We start from the raw sequence: 20,212 nt of genomic DNA, 5'->3' as shown, positions 1-20,212 counted from the left end.
TGACTTCCAGACAGTTGGCATTTGCTCTTTTAATTTGTCCCCGAGCACGTCTTTTTCTTCTTTAACTCTCTGTGAATGTCAAGAATCTTCACTGGAAACTCAAAAAGAAGTTTAGAATTTTCGGAAGTCTCTGGCCAAAGAGATTATAAAGTTACTCCCTGCCAAAGGCTGGCCTGCCCCAGCAGGTTTAGACAATGTGAAAACCATGTCTCTAGTGAGAATTGGCTGTACTGCCTCGCTTCTCTTACAACCTTGGCTCTCCTGTCAGGGTTATTAGGAGAGAGCAGACACTTGCATTTTTTTGCTTGAAGTGTTTGTGGTTTGCTATTGGCCATGTAATCTCAGTTACATTCAGTGACACAAAGTGATTTCCAAAGCAGTTGGGGCCAAATTGATTTTGAAGAAGTCATCAGGGAGGTGTGTAAAGAGTAAGCCACAGAGATGTTCATGATAGTGATGTCTATGGAAGGAAAGGAAGAGAGAGAGAGAGAGAGAAAGGGAAGGAGGGAGGAAGGGAGGAGAGAAGGAAGGAAGGAAGGAAGGAAGGAAGGAAGGAAGGAAGTGGAAGGAGGGAGGGAGGGAGGAAGGGAAGGAGGAAGGGAGAAGGAGAGAGAAGAAGAAGGAAAGGAGGGAAGGAAGGAAAGGAAGGAAGAAGAGAGGGAGGGAGGGAAAAGAAAGGAAAGGAAAAGAACAAAAACGACAAGGAAAGGGAGGAAAAAGGGGATAAGGAGCAGTGTAAATGTCCCACAATAGAGTATTGTTTGAACGAATTTTTGTGCAGCCATTTGACATTAATGACATGTAGTCATAAAAAATGCTGCTGTAGAAAATTACATGCTGGCATGAAATTATTCTTTCTCCCCTGTATGTACCAACACACCAGAAGGTAACTAGTAATATTAGATAAAGTGCAGAATTATTTCTTGACTTGAAAACACAAGTGATACGAAGCATACGTACACATGTGATCTCATTTTTATCCTAAAAACGTAAGTAGTTACAGGATGGGGTTTCTCAACCTTGGTACAATTGACATTTAGGGGCAGATAATTTTTGCTGTGGGGGCCGCCCTGTGTGTTGTAGGATGTTCAGCAGCCTCCGTGATAGATTCCTGGTATTAGCACCCGTGTCCAGCTGCACCAACCGCGAATGTCCCCAGATACAGACATATTTTCCCTGGGAGACAAATTGCCCCCAGATGAGAACCACTGTACATAATGGTAAAACGGGAGAGCGATTACAAAGGAGAGGACTTTGTGCGAATGTGTTGAGTACGTCTGGTCCAGTCTGTGGGGTCAGGGAAGGCCTTCTTACAGAAGGCAGCCGAGGTCTATAAACAAGGGGGACCTCGGGGAGAGCATCCAGAGATCAAAAACCAATGGCTGGAGCACTGCGGATCATTTGGGCTCCATTTTGAGAGAATTGGCAGGCCAGAATCTCAACCTGTCACCCTGGTTCTCCTCCAAGGAAGGATCAAGAGTTGGGACTTCTTCCCCACGAAGAGACCTTAAGATTGAGAGGTTTGGCCGATGGGATCCAGGGTCACAGAGAGCTGTTAATTTAGTCCTGCCCCTTCCACTTACCGGTTGCATAACCTTAGCAAGTTATTGGACCTCTCCGAGCGTCAGTTTCCCCATCTGTAAAATGGGTGTCATGATTCCACCCTCACACGGTTTCAATGAAGATGAGTTCTGTAAAGCTGCTTGCACAGCAACTAACTTGTGCTCTGTGTTACACGAATCGTGGCTGCTGCAGCGGCTCTTAGTCTTTGACCGCGAGGCATCACGCCTAGAACTTGATACACATTCGTCCACTTAATCTTCATGAGCTTCTTCTCACCTTATCCAATATTGCCATCTTGTTTTACACCTGAGGAAACTGAGACTGTGAGAGATTAGGGAATCTGTTCAAAATCACACAGCTCCTGGGGCGCCTGGGTGGCTCAGTCGGTTGAGCGTCTGACTCCCGCTCAGGTCGTGATCTCGCAGCTCGCGAGTTTGAGCCCCGCGTGAGGCTCTGAGCTGAGCCTGCTTCGGATTCTGTGTCTTCCTCTCTCTCTGCCCCTCCCCCGGTCCACACTCTGTCTCTCTCAGAACTAAATAAACATTAAAATTAAAAAAAAAAAAAAATCACGCAGCTAGTAAGCGATGGAGCCAGGATTTTATCAGGGAAGTTCAAGGATTGATTGAATAACTGGAAAAAGTTATACGGACACCAAGGGAGTCTTGGGGGCTGTCTCAGCATTCTTCCACACCTATTCCCGTTTTTAAACGGTGGCTGCTGAGGCTGTCCGAGAGAGCTCCCTGCCCATGCTGTGCTCCCAGGTCTAACACAGCTCTTTGCCATGACATGTCCGGTGACAGGCCTCCTACCCCCGCGTCCCCCAGCTCTGCACCCCATGCAGGCATACAGGACTTGACCACGCGTTTCCTGGTGTGGATGCCTCGTGCTGCGTCTCTGTTACTGTCTCCATCAGCTCTGTGAATTCCCATTTGGTCCTTCCTTCCTCCGGTCTCTGTTTGGACAGCCAGGTAATTCCCACTGTGAAGAGGGGAAGTCTGTGCTTTTGGAGAAGGGAGAAGGAGACCGTTGCCAAGTGTAACCAGGACTGACTCCAGTTCAGCTGGCCAGTGCCATTTTGTGGAATCCAAAACTTTTCTCTGACTTCTCAGGCACAGCTTGCACTCCCCCTACTATGTTCTCTGGTTTCCCCCTGAAAATTCCTGTGTTCTTGCAAGCGTGCCAAGAAAATCGCACTCAAACCATCTGGACAACTAATCCCAGCGTGAAAATTATCTGGGTACTTGGACTTCCCAAATTAAAAGGGTTTTGGTTTGAGTCATTCATAGAGACCCACCCTAAAACAGCCTCATTCTTCTGAAGGAGGGGAAGTGACACCTTAATAGAAAGGCAGCATCCGGAGCAGAAAATTTCACCTTGCCATCGATTTCTTCACATCTGATCTCTGCAAAATATTCCACTCCTTTTTCAGAACTAACAGGTCAAGAATGCAGAAGACAGGATGTAGAGAATTAGCTGTCCCAAGCATGTATGTTAGTTGAAAGGTTTAAAGGTTAAAGCTCCTCAGAAATACTCAAATAAAGTAATATCTTTGTTCCAACCAGACCACTCAGCATCTGTTTATTTGGTTCTTGATAATTTCAAGAATATTGGTTTTGGTGCCTTTAGGAGAATCATGGACAGGTATACCAGAAGTAAAAGTTAGTCAGACATTTATTTTAATAGAAAATGGAATCCAGTACAGTTTTCAAATGAATGTATCTTCTCTGATTATTTTTAGTGAAGACAAAAAAAAAAAAAATCAAAGAAATGCAAGTTGTGTTCTGGAGAAGAAAATATGACAAGCAATAAATACATGGTCCTCTGATCACACCAGGGCTTAGAGGTCAAAAGATCTGGGATCTTCACCAAGTCTAGATTCTGCAGCTGAAATCATCAAAACCCCCTCTGTTCACAGTTCCCATTGAGGAAGGGGAGAGAGGCCCGTGAAATGTGGATAAGCCGGAACCGGAATATACCAACTCGTCAGGGGTTTGACTTCCCAGGAGACACCCTCTGCCTCATGGGCAAGGAGGACCCTCTGGCAGCCAGAGAAAGCCCTCAGGCAAAGATGGGCAGGCCCTGGCTCTTGGCGCTCAGGGCACTGTGTCCTGAGTTGGAAAGGACAAGCCAACGTGCAGAAGGTTTAATGAGGTGCTTCCTTTCTCCGGGAAAGGGCTGTAACAAGTTCTGCTCTGATGTCCTCTTAGAACTTAGATTTTTTTTTAAGTTTATTTATTTTTGACAGAAAGAGAGCACGGGCGGGGTGGGGGTGTAGGGGGCAGAGAGAGAGAGGGAGACACAGAATCTGAAGCAGGCTCCAGGCTCCCAGCTATCAGTGCGTAGCCCTCTGTGGGGCTCGAGGCCACAAACCGCGACATTGTGACCTGAGTCGACGTCAGATGCTTAACCGACGACACCAACCACCCAGGTGCCCCGGGACGTATTATTTTTTTTAACGTGCAAAAACAGAGATGGGTTGTCAGAAAGTAAGTTACGATGTTAAAAACCAGGACCAAGATTCACATCCTGTGTATTTGGTCCCCACTGCTATCCTGTCGTCTCCTACCTCAGCCCTCTGTGTCCTCTGGGATCCTCAGTCCTGGGCTTCTTTCAGAGACTTAAACCACTGTGCTCTCCCCCCACCCCCACACCACTGCAGAATCCCCACAGTGCATCCCCACCCCCAGACTAGGCTCGGTCACCATAGGATGCCTACCTGGACTTTAATTAGGTCCACCAGTCAGGAGGCTCCATGAGGGCCAGGACCGCCTCTGGCTTTGGTTCCTTACCCTGCCTCCCCGGGGTCTGGTACAATGCCTGGCACAGAGATTAGCTAATATTGGGTAAATAAATGGGTATTAAAAAAAAAATTCCAAGTGTCAGCCACGCAAAGAAAGTCAGTTGCAGATACTTGTGATGGCTCAGACATATATCCTTTTGTTCTGTTTTTTTTTCTTTAAACAGGTACTGTAGTCACATATACAAAAACCAAAGGAATGAAATTATTTACCTTATGCGGTATAAAATGTGCCCTCTCATCTCCACCTCCCCTCCTCTGATGGAACTCGTCTCTGTGACAATTCATTTCTAGGGTCTGTACGCATCCATTCTTTTTTTTTTCTACACCCGGTAGCATTCCGCAAATGCTATTCCTTTTTTCACTTAATAAAACCGGAGATAAGTCTTTATCGGGGCATAAAAGCTTGCTCAATCTTCTTTTCCTGAGGCTTTATGAACACTTTATTTTTTTATTTATTTTTTTATTTTTAATGTTGATGTATTTGAGAGAGAGCGGGGGAAGGGCAGGGAGAGAGGGGGAGACACAGAATCCGAAGCAGGCTCCAGTCTCCGAGCAGTCAGTGCAGAGCCCAACGCGGGGCTCGAGCCCACAACCACGAGATCATGACCTGAGCCGAAGTGGGACGCTTAACCGACTGAGCCACCCAGGCGCCCCTACGGTTTTTTCTTTGTATGTAAGATATACATATTAGAAAACGTGCACATCTTTAGTGAATATTCTGAATTCCGATAACTCTTGGGTCCACCGCACTGACTTATGAGAATGAATACGTTTGCATACCCTATAAACTCCTATCAAGATGTGGAACATGAGCATCGCCCCCAGAAACTATCCTCACGTTCTTAATCAGTCAGTTCCCACTCTTTTATCCTCAGATACAGCTACTATTCTTTTCCGACCATAAAATAGCCTTGCCTGTCTAGAGTTTCCTATAAATGCAATCATACAGTAGGTACTCTTGTTTTTTAGACTCATGCATGTCATTGCACGAATCAGCAATCCGTTCTTTCTTATCGCTGAGTATCAATACACTCAGCATATAATCCATACTCACGATATACATAACAGAATATATCCCACAGCATTGCCACAGTTTATTTCCCCCCTCCTTATCCTTCCTATTAAGTGCACAGTATATCGTTATCGATGAACATTTCGGCTGTTTCTACCTTCTGCTATCGCAGAGATTAACCTCTCCGGATAGCATGTCACATGGATTACAAACATACAGGCGGAATTCCAAGAATGGAGATCACCGAGTCCTAGTTCTTGCTTTTTTGGCTTCCAAACCTGAGAGCAAGCCTCGGTGCATCACAAATTCAAGACTGAGACACCGCAAAGCCACGTTTAAATGGCAGGTGATTTGCAAGGCCCCTTAAGAGAATAAGAACTGTGAATTACCACCTCAGCCATTCCCCCCGCCCTCCCCCCCCCCCCCCCCCCCCCCCCCCGCCCCGGGGAAGGCAAGTCAGGAAGGGCAGTCAGGTCAAATACCAGCTTCCCACCCACACCTCGTGTTTTAAGGCTGACAGACCGGTCACAGAAAACAGCGGATTTCTACGAATATTGTGAGGGAGTAAACTCCTCTAGAGTGGATCCCGTTCTGGACACATTCTTCTAGTTCTCCCACTACCCTTTGGTTTCCACCAGGTTGTATTCCTGAGACTGTTGCAGACCAGCTGCTGGTCCTGCTCTGGGTTACAGTCCTTTGTTGGAGAAGTCACATCCTGGGGGGGAAAAGGCCCTGGGTTTCATTAGATAAGCTTTTACCCTCCACCCTTTTTTCACACCCATCATCCCAAGCCCCTGAACGTGGTGATGGCTTTTCCTTACTTCCCACCCCCCCCCCCTTCTCTTTTATTTCCCACTGATAAATGGCAAAAGCAGCTGCCGGGTTTTGCTTTGAAGATGCTGATGGACGAGCATGATGAATCGGGATGGATTAGAGCAGATGAATCACATAACACGGCGAGGGGACCAGGGAGCGAGCGCGAAGCCGGCTTCCAGCTTTACGTTTTTCAAACTCAGCCTTAAAAGCCTGTGTTTCTTTTAATCTGGTTCCAGTTTCTGCGATGACTCTGCATATGTTTAAAAGAAGGAGAGCCAGAGAAGCCTTGTGGATATAAACAGGGAATTCATTCTTCGCTGGGACTCCAAGAGCACATTGTCATTCAGGGGGAGTTGAAATAGCTAAGAAACCACTTCAAGGTTCCTCAGAAACAACTGGGCAGCCCCAGGAAGAGGAACAGTTGGCAAACCAAGTGATAGAATTTAAAACTGTAAATCTTTAACATGAGGATTGACGAGCAAAATACAGCTGTTGCCGCTGGTCGCCATAGCCTTGTTTGGACGGAAAGTGTACTCTCGAGCCGATTATCCTAAACTGCTCGGTTACTGTGAATGGTAAGCATTAGCAGGTTGGAATCTGGTCTTGTTTTGAACCCAAGAAAAATAAGAACAGTTATTTCACCGCCCTGTAGTGTTTTCTGGTCTTAAAGGGACAAAGAAAATAAACTCCAGTTCTGGAGCTGCAGTTTCTGTTTGAGACTGAGAAATTCCAAGACCTCCTTTGAAATTCAAGAGACACTTAACAGAGAAGAAAGGTCTCGGTGAATGGATGGTTCCTTTGTATTTGAACAAGAGGGGCCCTCTTCCTCCCTAGATGGAAAGCCATTCAAAGGAAATCATTAAAGGACGTCCCTTTTTGCACAGCTGAGACTCTGGGGATACAGGCAAAACGAAGTGTAGAATTGATGCGGTTATCCAAACAACAAGGGATTCGATAGAAAGGAGGGGGGGAATCTAGGCTCAGCTCTTTGGCTAATTGCTAGGATCCTGCGATTCACCATGACTCCCTCAGACGTTGTCATCATCAAATAGTTAGCGATCACTTTCTAAATTTCACATTTGAGGCAGAGGCAATGGTAAATGGTACAGAGGACTGTTGAATGGTGGGGAGGGGACTCTCGATTTGGTTTATTGAAAACCTTTTGACCACAAGAGTTTTAAGGTAATCAGTACAGGCTCCAAGAGTAGCGATTCTAAAGAGACTCCCAGCATTGCTGAATACTAATAATCCCCGCCGACACTGCGATTGAACGCTTGCTATGTGGCCACCACTTTGCCAAATCGTTTCCATGGATTATCTGATTTAATCTTTACCTCATCCCGATGGAGAGTGTGGCATTTCTTTCTCTTGGAGAGGTTTAAGAATAAAGTGGGTCATTTTTTAAAACGGTTCTGGCTGCCCTGCTCAAGGTGGATCGAAAAACATTAAGCAATGCATAAGAAAAGACCTTTCTTTTCACCAGCTTTCCTTGCTACACTTCTTGCATTGGCTTTCCTGAGAATGTGGGTCTAAGGGGAGCTCCGAGGGGGTCCATGTCAATTGCTGCTCATGTCCCCAGTTCATTTCCACACCTCCTGTTGCCAAGTCCTTGCCTGATTCTTGGTCATGAGAAGTGGAAGAATAATAAAAGCAGAAGTCGGGGGAGGGAGGGGGATGATGGAATTGCTTTGTGTGCATTTTGACCATGCACATTTTATAAATCTATTTACAAGGCAGGCGTGGCTCCCCATCTGTTTGGGAAAGTCCCATTAAACATAAATGAGAGTTAAATGATTAATCGGATTTTCACCCCAATTGTCGTGATTTTTAAATTTAACTAGATATCTGGACATTAATGAAACCGACCCAGGGTCCAATAAAATGCATGTGGTTTGTTTATAATTCGTCTCCACCTAACGTCTTCCTTCTGACCGCAGAGAGCATGTTATGATTCAGTGCTTCTCACTCAACAAGTATTTATCGAAAAACTGCTCTGTGCCGGGTTATCTACCTGCTAGATTCTGAAAATTTGTTAATATATAAGATACACGGTGCCCCCCTTCATGCTTATAGTGCAGGGGGTGGCTGACATTAAGTATATAATATATAAACACTCAGATAAAAATCTAGTTACAAATGTAACGAGTGCTAGGGAAGGGATCTAAGAGAGAGAAAAAACACACAAAGGATCTAATTTTGATGGGGTGCCCTAGAAAAGCCTCTCTGAGAAAGTGACACACCAGTAGGGTTATAAAGTAAGAAACAGTTAATTCAAAGCTAATGGCAAGGATATTCCGGGCGGAAGGACTCACACTGGCAAAGGCTCTGAGGCTGGAAATTGTTGGGTGAGCTCAGACAACTGGGGGAAGGCTGCGAGGACTGTGGCTAGCAGGATGGGGTGGAGGGATGGCGATAAGCTGCATGGCCCAGAACAAGACCAGGTACCATGCACCAAATGCCAGGAAGGGACTAAATCCTGCAGGCACAATGAATGGGATGCTATTCGATGATGGTTTTAAGTGAAATGATGAGATATCTCAGTTGAGGGACCGGAGATGAGTTGAGGGCAGCAAGCATGGTCTCAAGGAGACCAGGTAGGAGACAGTTGCAGTAGCCCAGCTGAGCGTTGAGGGCGGCTTGGATGACGGTGGGGGTTAGAGAGATATGACTAGTTTGCGGGAGTTGAGAAACGAAGATCATTCCACCATCCCTGTATTCTGAACACGGAGACCGTAGGCACAACCACCAACAGAAGTAGGCAACGGCTTTGAGGTTGTCCATTTCGTTAACCACATAAAGGAATTCATATCTGTATAATATTTTTTTAGGGGGAAGATTTTCCTAAATTATTCTTTTTTTTTTTTTTTACGTTTTTTAATTTATGTTGAGAGCAAGAGCTTGAGCAGGGGAGGGACAGAGAGGGGGAGAGAGAATCCCTAGCAGACTCTGCCCTGTGTGCTCAGAGCCCGACGTGGGGCTCAGTCTCAGGAACTGTGAGATCATGGCCTGAGCCAAAATCAAGGGTCAGACGTTTAATGGGCTGAACTGCCTAGGTGCCCCTCGTTTCCTAAATTATTCTGATTAACTGTTCTCAGCACACCGTTAAGTGGTAGGTACTAGGTGCTTAGCTGTTGACACTGGCATTAAGAAGTCATAAACTAACTCAGTTTTTAGCACATTGCTCATTCAACTAACTTGTTGAAGGCTCTACAAGTGCCCCATATAAGAAGATAGAGACCCTGTGTGCTTATTTATCTACCATGTTGTAGAAAGCACTTACGAGAGGTCACTGTAAGCTTTAGTATCCTTCATAATAGCCCTACCAGCATGCAATTTTGATCTTTCTCAAGTGCGATCATTTCCTTATCAACCAGAAGCCACTCCTTCATTCCTGAGTCATGAAGTCTGTCTTCAGAGCATCATGGCTCATGATGAATTACATCCCCATGCACAGTAACATACTGTTGCCTGGTCCCTATTAATTCTTTGGTGTCCATATCTGGTTACACATGTTGAACCAAGCTCTTGTGAACTTTACTCACCCTCAGCAGGGTTGAACAACAGACTCTGCTCTATGTGATGTTTGTCTTTGCTCAACCACAGCCCTTCGCTGGATACAGCCTACAAGTTGCTCTTTCAGTTGAGTTGGCAAGGGCTCATCACTCTGGAGGTGACGGTTGCATACTCTGTTTCCAAGAACACATGCCTGGGATGAGCCAATAACCGGGGTGCCCTTCTTTGTGAATGGGTCGTTACAACACCCACTAGTCATAGCCACAGTGTGGTAAACCACCCCCTACAAGAACCAGGGGACTTTCTTCATTTTAATGTGTTATATTGCTTAGGACTTGTTAGAAGGTTAATGTTTTAAAAATAGTTTTAATGGTTTGTATTTTTTTTTAACATGAATAACACTTTTATTCCATATGGGAAGGTAAACATTTGATGGATTTCAATGATGTCTCTCTAAAGTTATCCCAGCTGTGTCTATGCACACATTGAAATGGATAACAATGAGGACAATTTTCTGGATAAAATGCCAAGAGCTGAGATAAGAATCTGAATCACATCCAAAGTCCCTTTGCCTCACTGCATCTTCTCACGCGGCTGGTGGCTCTCTCTTTTTTGAATGTGGTAAAATTGACCTAACGTAAAGTTTAACATTTTAGCCATTTTTAAGTACACGGTTCAATGGCATCAACTATATTCACATTGTGTGTGCAGCCATCATCACTATCGGTGTTTCCAGAACTTTCCCACTACCACATACAGAAACTGCACTCCATTTTCCTCTTTCTCCCAAGCTCCTGGTAACCCCTGTCCTACTTTCCATCTCTATGAATTTGCCTACTCCAGGTACCTGACAAGGGCAAACCTCATTCTATTGTGTTCCATTTTATTGCACTTTGCCTAGTAGCATTTCACAGATTTAGTGTGTTTTACAAATTGGAGATTTGTGGCAACCTGGAGTCAAGCATATCTACCAGTGCCGTTTTCTTTTTTTTTTTTTAAGGTTTTATTTTTAATTTTTTTTTAATGTTTATTTTTGAGACATGGAGAGACAGGACATGAACGGGGGAGGGTCGGAGAGAGAGGGAGACACGGAATCTGAAGCAGGCTCCAGGCTCTGAGCTGTCAGCACAGAGCCTGACGCGGGGCTTGAACTCACGGACCGTGAGATCGTGGCCTGAGCCGAAGTCGGACGCTCAACCGACTGAGCCACCCAGGTGCCCCCTAAGGTTTTATTTTTAAATAATCTCATACCCAATATGGGGCTCAAACTTACAACCCCGAGATCAAGAGTCACACACTCCACCAACTCAGCCAGCCAGGGGCCCCAATTGGTGCCATTTTTCCAACACCATTCGCTCACTTCATGTCTCTGTGACACATTTATTTCAGACTTTTTTGTTATTATAGTGTTTGTTATGGTAGCCTGCAATCCACGACCTCCGATGTTACTATTGTAATTCGGGGGGGATGCCATGAACCGAGCTCATATAAGACAGTGAATTAATAAATGTTGTGTGTGTGAACAGCTCTTCCTCACCTCTCTCCCTCCCTCGGGCCTCCCTATTCCCTGAAACACAATATTGATATTAGGCCAATTCATAACACCGCGACAGCCTCTAAGTGTTCAAGTGAAAGGAACAATTGTATGTTTCTCACTCCACATCAAAAGCTAGAAGTGGTTAAGCTTAGGAAGGAAGGCACGTCTAAAGCCGAGACAGGCAGAAAGCTAGGCCTGTTGTGCCAAACAGTTAGCCAAGTTGCGGTAAGGAAAGAAAAGTTCTTGAAGGAATGTAAAGGTACCGCTCCAGTGAACACATGAATGATAAGAAAGTGAGGCAGCCTTCATGCTGATACGGTGAGGGTCTGAGTGGTCTGCATCGAAGATCAAACCAGCCCCAACATTCCCTGAAGCCAAAGCCTAATCCAGAGCAAGGCCCCTGACTCTTCAGTTCTCTGAAGGCCGAGGGACATGAGGAAGCAGGGAGAGAAGCCTGAAGCTAGCGGGGGTAGGTTCTTGACATTTAAGGAAGGACTCCATCTCTGCAACAAAAGCACAAGGCGAAGCGGCCCGTACACATTAACAAGCTGCGGCAAGTTCTCCAGAAAAAGCCAACTAGGACAATATAACGAAGGTGGCTGCAGTAAACAGATTTCCCCTGTAGGTGAAACAGCCTTCTAGTGGAAGGAAATGCCATCTAGGGCTTTGATAGGTAGAGAGAAGTCAATGCCTGGCTTCAGAGCTTCAAAGGACAGGCTGGCTCTCTTATGAAGGGCTCTTGCGGCTGGTGACGTTAAGTTGGAGTCAGTGTTCATTGGCCGTTCTGAAAATCCTAGGGCCCTAAAGAATTATGCTCAAGCTACTCTGCCTGTGTTTGTCCAGTGAAGCAACACAGCCTGGATGACAGCACATCTGTTTATAACATGGCTTACTGAATATTTTAAGCCCACCCTTGACTCCTGCTCAGAAAAAGAATTCTTTCCAAAATATTACTACTCATGGACCACGTATCTGGTCACCCAAGGGTTCTGATGGAGGCAGACAATGATAATGATGTTGTTTTCATGCCTGCTAACACCACGTCCACTCTGCAGCCCGTGGATCAAGGAGTCATTTTGAGTTTCCAATGTTATTATTTAAGAAATGCATTTCATGGGAAACCTGGGTGGCTCTGTTGGTTAAGCATCCAACTCTTGGTCTTGGCTGAGGTCATGATCTCACGGTTTGTGGTTTGGGGCCCCACATCAGTCTCTGCGTTTACAGCACAGAGCCTGCTTGGGATTCTGTCTCTCCCATTCTCTGCCCTTCCCCTGCTCACGTGCTCTCTTTCTCTCTCAAAATAAATTAAAAATTTTTAAAAAGAAATACATTTCAGAAGGCTATAGCTTCCACAGACCCTGATTCCTATGATGGTTCTGGACAAAGTACATTCAAAACCTGCTGGAAAAGATTCACCATTCTAAATGCCATTAAGAACGTTCGTGATCTAGGGCGCCTGGGTGGCTCAGTCAGTTGAGCATCTGACTGTTGGTTTGAGCTCCGGTTATGATCTCATGGTTCAGGAGTTCGAGCCCTGCATTGGGCTCTGTGCTGACAGCACGGAGCCCGCTTGGGATTCTGTCTCCCTCTCTCTGTCTGCCCTCCCCCACTTGCTCTCTATCTCTCTCTCAAAATAAATAAAAATAAACTTAAAAAAAAAAAAAAAGAACATTGGTGATTCATGGGAAGAGGTCACCATGTCAGTATTATGGAGAGTTTGGAAGAAGTGGATTGCAACCTTTATGGATAACTTTGAGGGGTCCAAGACTTCCATGGAAAGAGCAAGAGAACTAGAATTAGAAGTGGAGCCTGAAGGTGGGACTGAATTGCTACAATCTCATGAGAACACTTGAGTGGATAAGGAGTTGCTTTTTATGAATAAGCCAAGAAAGTGGTTTCTTGTGATGGCATATATGCCTAGTGAAGATTGTTGACATGACCACAAAGGATTTAGAGTATTACATCAACCCAGCTGGTGAAGCAGTGGCAGGAGTTGAGAGGACAGACTCCAATTTTGAAAGAAGTTCTGTAGGTCAAATGCTATCATGCTGGAGAGAAGTCGTTGGCGAAAGGAGGAGTCCATCCATGCGGCAGACTTCACTGTTGTCTCATTTTAAGAAATGGCCCCAGCCGCCCCAGCCTTCAGCAACCACCACCCTGATCAGTCAGCACCATCAATATCGAGGCGAAACCCTCCTCCCGACAGCAAAACCATTAGGACTCGCTGAAGTGAAGTTAACGGTTAGCATTTTTTTAGCAATAAGGTATTTTTTATTGAAGTGTAGTCGACATAGAGCAACAAAATATTTTTAATTACAATTACATTGTTTTGGGTTTTTTTTTTTAGACACAATGCCATTGCACATTTAATAGACTACAGCATAGGGGCACCTGGGTGGCTCAGTCGGTTAAGCGTCCGACTTCAGCTCAGGTCATGATCTCGTAGCTGGTGGGTTTGAGCCCCGTGTCAGTCTCTGTGCTGACAGCTCAGAACATGGAGCCTGCTTTGGATTCTGTGTCTCCCTCTCTCCCTGCCCCTCCCCTGCCCATGCTGTGTCTCTCTCTCCTTCAAAAATAACCATTAAAAAAGTTTTTTTGTAAAGACTACAGTATAGTGTCAACATAATTTTTATACCTATTGGGAAGCCAAACAGTTCGTCTGGCTCACCTTATTGCGGTATGTGCTTCATTCCAGTGGTCTGGAGCCAAACCTGCCAAGTCTCCAAGCTATGCCCGTAGAAGTGGAATCATGGCTTCTCCTTTTGTGTCTGGTTTATTTCACTTATGTTTTCAAGGTTCATCCTTGTTGTAACGTGTGTCAGAATTGCCTTTCCCTTTTGGGGGCTGAATAACATTCCCTTGTGTCGTAGATATCCCACATTTAGTTTATCGATTCATCCACTGGTAGTTGTTTGGATTTTTCCTATTAGCTCTTGTAAATGATGCTGCTGTGAACATATGAGACTCGGTTTGAGTCCCTGCTTTCAGGTCTTTTGGATGTATATCTAGGAATGGAATTGCTGGATCATAATAGCAATTCTACGTTTAACTTTTTAAGGACCTGCCAAATAGTTTTCCGCCACCGGCCACACCTTTTCACATTCCCACCAGTGATGCACCAGGGTTCCAGTGTCTCTACAGCCTCCGGAACGCTTATTATTAACATCCTAATGGCTACGTACATTTCTTTTTAAGTGAGCCTATGTCTATTTGCCTAGTCATCTTGATACAATCAACACATGGCTCTATTTAACGTGGCTGAACTACTTGCAGATAGATGGAAATTTTCATTCAGGCAAAAACTGAAAAACAGAGTCTATCCAGATTCAAAGTGAGGAAGCAACGATAACCCATGGCGAAAAGCGTGGACTCTGGTGGTAGAGTGTGAGGGCAGCTCTGCTCTGGCTAGGTGTGAACTTGGGTGAGCTGCTGAACTCTTCTGCATTGGTCCTTTCTCTGTGACGTAAGGATAATAAAGATACCCACTTCCTAGGGGTGTCATGAGAATTAGATAAATGGATACATGCAAAGCTCTGAGAACAGTGCTCTGTATAGGGCGCCTGGGTGGCTCAGTCAGTTAAGCATCCGACTTGGGCTTAGGTCATGATCTTGCCGTCCGTGAGTTCAAGCCCCATATCGGGCTCTGTGCTGACAGCTCGGAGCCTGGAGCCTGCTTCGGATTCTGTGTCTCCCTCTCTCTTTGCTCCTTCCCCACTTGTGCTCTGTCTCTCAAAAATAAATAAACATTAAAAAAAATTTAGAAAGAACAGTGCTCTATACGTAGAAGTTTACACAGCGCTAACTCACCACATTTCTGGTCCAAATATGCATGAAAACTTTTGAACTTCATCTCATCACCCAGACAATTAAGTCAGAATCCGGGTGGGGAGTGGCATTTGCATTTTTAATGAGCACCCCATGCCCCAGTGATCCCCACGGGCAATCGTGTCTGGTAACCCCTGCTCTGACTCATAGCCAGCTGGTGTCACCTTTGGGTTTCATCCGACTTTCAGGCAAGCCGAGTCCCAAGAAGAGCCCCAATTTATGTCTAAAGTTCCAAAACTACAAGTAGCATTTTAAATTATTGAAACCAATAGCCTATAAAGATTATGCGCTTATTCCATGAAGGAAATTTGTTTTAAAATTTTGCAGCCTGTTAATTTGAATGTCACACTTTCCTCTTTCTGGAGCAAAAAGAGGGATATTTTTTTTTCCCTCCGATTAAAATGACAAAGGCTTTTACATTTTTGTGACCAGTTCTGGCCCAGCCATTTAAAAAAAAAAAAAATCTAAAAAGTTGCACATTATTTTTATAAGACGGTAGTAATTCTGACAGCCCAGAAAATGCCAGAGCATTCATGCAAGTCACCTGGCCCAGGATATATGGCATTAGATAGGCAAAACATTGGAGCTGAAGACACAATTTCTATCTTGGCCTCAAAGGGACACAGAAATGTTCCATTTCTCAAAGCATTTTAAACAATCCAGGAATAGGAGCTCTTGTGAAATGCTTTACAAGTTTCCCATTTCAGAAGTAGCTTCCGCAATATGAAATCTTCGGAAGACTGAAGAGTTTAAGGATACGGAGACTTTACACATACAGGTCACACTTTTCCACCCAGGCCAGTCTCGTCAAGTCCTCGCTGGGAAAACCATCAGAATTTCCACTTCGTGGCAAAAGGAAGTAGAGCTGAAAACACCACGTGAGGAGTTCCTTCCAGAAAAGCTAGGGTTACTAAACAGCATGTAGGAGAAAAGAATTAAGGACAGTTCACATGCAGAGCCCCAGAACTGCTTTGAAAAGAAGCATCTCTCAAAAGAATTGCAAGCAGTGGAAATATTTTGCACCGAAAACAGTGGCCAGAGACACCCTATCAGCCGCTCACCAAGACTTCCCAAAGGCGCTGTGATGTTAAGGGGCAGCTGTCCGGAGACAGAGGGGCTGATGGAGAAATTGTAGTGTCACCAGCCAGAGCTTAGAAAAGACCCTGAGTTTCCTAAACACACACTCAACCCCTACACATACCCCATATGCACACCAGCATCACTAACGTCAGGAGGATGCCCCCCCCCCCCCGAATGTGAAAAATAGCCACCACAGCTCTAAGGGCTTACCAGCAGCCATACACCGAGCAAACCTGCCCATAGGTTCCCTTTGTGAATCCTCCCAAGTCTATGAAGTAGACCACTTTACAAATAAGGACCATTTAAGGCTCGTTTATTTCTCTGTTCCATAAAAATTCACTGGGTACTTCCTACCTCAGGGACGCTGGAACACAGGATTAAAAATGTGGCAGAGACAGAACTGCTAAATGCAAGAAGCCAATCTGAAAAAGGTTACATATTGTTTCATTCCAACCACGTGACATTTTGCAAAAGGCAAACCTGCGGGGACAGTGAAAAGATCAGTGGTTCCCTGGTGTTGCAGGGAGGGAGGGATGAAGAGGTGGCCTTACAGGGGAGGTTTCGGGCAGTGAAACGATGCTGTATGATATGAACGTGGCAGATACTTGTCACTAAACGCCAGTTGCTGAATATCCAACACCCAGGGTGAACCCTGATGCAAGCCCTAAACTTCAGTTAACAATGTATCAACATTGGCTCACCAGTTGTAACAAATGTGCCAGCCAATGGAAGATGTTAATAACAAGAGGTGTTCAGGGAAAGGAGGGCATGATGGGGTATGTGGGAAGTCTCTGTACTTTCCACTTAATTTTTTGCAAACCCAAAGCTGCTCTAAATAAATAAATAAAGTCTTGTTTGGGGTTGTTTTTGTTTATTTGTTTCTTTGTTGTTTACAAGGAAGAAAAACCATAGCTCCTGCCATCATGAAGACTTCAAGAGGGCGAGACAGATAAAAGGAAAGAAACAAGGCCATGGAAGAACGGGGGTTCCGCGCAGTGAAGGAAGGAAACAAACAAGGCAATTGGCTGGGCCAGCGCTGGTGGGGTGATCAAGGAAGCCCTCTCTGAGGAGGTGACATTGAAACAGAGCACTGAAGGCACTACCATGCAAAACAAGGGGAAGAATGTTACACAGAGGGAACAGCATGTGCAAAGACCCTGAGGAAGAAGGGAAATCCAGGAACACAAAGATCACCAAGCTGGCGGAGAGCAGAGTCAGGATTTGATGCTCCTTCCGAGCCCAGCGCCTTGTCTCTCATTTAAACAGCCAGTGTCTTGAATATGGAACCTCACTCTTGTTCAAAGTCTCCCTGTATTCCATTCCTCATGGTGTGGCTGGATAGTGTAAACATTACTTAAAATGGGAATAAATTCTTCCATCGCTGATGGCAAAGTATTCCGCCCCACTCTTCAATCAGTAGAGAAAATTCCAGGGCTTTGCTTTCCCAGCTATCTTTAAAATTCAAGAGGTTTTGGGGATGGGGGGGAGAGCATTTTGTCATTTTGGAAAAAAGGTCATCTATTCATCATTTTCCAAAAACATCCAACGCATTATGAGAGAGGTTCCTATGGTCTTCGTAAATATTTATGATACACGACTGGCCATGTTATATATACTGTGCCTTGCTAATATTAGTCATGGCTTAAAGTCTTCCTGCGCACTGAGCCCGGTGAGTGTGGGTGTGTAGAATAGCATCCTGACCAAGGGGGCAGAGCATTCATTGCAGTTGTTCCGTGGGTCTGCTTAAAGAATTTGCACATAACCAAAAAAAAAAGAATTTGCACACAACCAAGTCAAAACACAGGTCCATCTTTTCTTGCAGAAGAAGAAGAAGAAGAAAAACAAAACAATCTGTTTCAGTCCATATGAGAAAGCATTTTAAGACTGAAAACACGGCATGTAAAGAAGAAAGAGGTAAGTGTGTTATTTTAAATGGAAAAAACAGCTGCTTGGGTCAGATAGAAACCAGATGGGAGAGAAAGAATCAGAAGAGTAAAGCCGAAAGGCATTCAGGAAGAAGACAGCAGAATGTCGGACGAACGGTAACTCCCAGGCTTTTCTTCCTGTGGTGCGAGACCACATGGCTCACAGGATCGCTCCTTCTCCGGGAACAGGGAAGAAAAACCGAGGTGGATGCACCAAGTTATCCGAGGAACGGATCCAAAGACACAACCCTGTCACCCCCCCAGATGGCTGGGTGTCTTCATGAGGGAGGTGCAGAACTTGGCCTGATCACTGAGGGAAAGGATAGAAGCCCCAGAAGTGAAAGCATGTGCCTGTGTGTTCTCATCCAGCCCCGGTGCTGGAGGAAATAAACCAAACGAGGGCAGCCAGGCCTTTTAAGCTTGTGTCACAACACACCTGTCTTTTAACACAGTTCTCCGGGGAGGACGTACTGGGAACCTCGGAGGCATCGCGCGCATCCCAGCTGCGGCCATCCTGCCCGGCAGACATGAGGTAGAGAGTTCCGGTGAATTGTTTCCTCCGTGCTGAGTTGTGGCTTTCTCACACTGGGGAAGTGTATTATTTGGGTTGCCACGTGCTGACCACAGACTTCCGGCCGCACCGCTTGCGCCACGAGGAGAGTGGCTCGTGGTCGTACTTCCCACTGAGGCTTGCTGTGGTACCCGGGGAGGTGGCGGCCGCCTCCCCCGGCACAGGGCTGGAGACGAGCCGCCTCTGCTGGCTGAGCGGTCCAGGCCCAGTCTCGTGTGGCCGCGTGTGGTTACCTTATCTAGCTGGCATTCTCTGGGCGGCTAATGATGCGTGAACACAGCACGTTAGGAAAAACAGTCTGCAGAGAAGACAGCCAGCTCCTCCCCAGGCCACAGAAGGACAGGGCGGTACCCAGGCGGCTCAGCCTAAACCCGTGAACATCGACGGGTAAGCAGAAAGGTTCTAGTGAAGAGTGATACAGGCTGCTTTCACAAAGCTCTCTAACCTCAGGCCAATGACTCAACATCCCTAAAGTTCATTTGCCACATTTACAAATGGTGATCCTAACAACATCTGTCTCGCAGGGTGGGTGAGGGAATCACGTGGGACAATTTATATTTAAGAAGGTTATATTATGAACAGTATCTTTACAGTTAAATAGGAGAACCTCAAGTCTAGTTTAAAAAGAAAAAAATAAAACATACTTACTGGCTCCCGTAAGCTGTTAAGTTCTGGAGTGCATCTGGCTTCAGGCGTGGCTGGATCCAGTTGCTCATATTATTTCTTCCAGATGCTTGCTCGCTCTTAGATTCTCTGTCTCAGTCTCTTCATCGCTCTCTCAATCTGTTTCTCCCTACTCCTCTCCCTACTTTCTTCTCATTCTTGCTTTTTAACTCTTGTTTTGGGCTTCTTCAGTGTTGGCTTTATTCTCCGGCAGTGTGTTTCACACGCCATGAGAAAGATGGCCCCTCGCAGTTCCAGACAAAATAGTCTATACAGAGGAAGTGAGACTTCTATACATCCCATTTCGTGGAGGGACTCTGGTTGGATCTGGAGGTTGCCCCTTGCTTGTCCCAATTGCTACAAAACAGGCATGGAAAACTCTGATTGGCCAGGCTTAGTCATGTGCTCTCTCCTATACAGACAGATGGGGAAGGGGCAACTTTAGGCTTTTTTTACAGATGGACCCACCGGAATCCTGTAGGGTGGATAAAGAACAATTCTCTCCAGACACAACATCTGTTCACAAAAACGGCTCAAATCTCCATAAGCAGGTCCATGTAATTACTATGGGTCTCTCTTATCTCTTCATATCAAAACCTGCTCATCTTGGACGTTGTTCCCTTTTCTTTGGCTGTCACTTTGGAAAAGAATTGGATGTAGATTGGCCTCTAATCCTGTTATAGAAAGAGCTTCTACCAGAAGCCAGAGACCTGCATTCTAATCCAGGTTTTGCCACTCTAGCGGCTTAGTGTCTTCGCTCTGATTAGTTTGGCCTCCCTGTGAAGTTTCCCCAGCTATCGTGTACATGAGAGTTGCGATGGGTTATCTCCCAGACCCCTTCCAACTCACAGGCCTGTGTTTCTACAGTTTCATCCTTGTTACATTCACATTTTAGCAGAGACTTCTT

At 45.5% G+C, this 20,212-nt stretch overlaps 1 pseudogene; it reads left to right on the top strand.

Moving 5' to 3' along the window:
- The first annotated feature begins 3,511 nt into the window (after positions 1–3,511).
- LOC122213113 lies at positions 3,512–13,469 on the top strand (annotated as a pseudogene).
- Positions 13,470–20,212: the final 6,743 nt, after the last annotated feature.

The sequence above is a fragment of the Panthera leo genome, chromosome A2 (genome assembly GCF_018350215.1).
Source record: "Panthera leo isolate Ple1 chromosome A2, P.leo_Ple1_pat1.1, whole genome shotgun sequence".
NCBI lineage: Eukaryota > Metazoa > Chordata > Mammalia > Carnivora > Felidae > Panthera > Panthera leo.
Note: the sequence above shows the minus strand (reverse complement) of the source record. Positions and strands in the feature narration are given on the sequence as shown.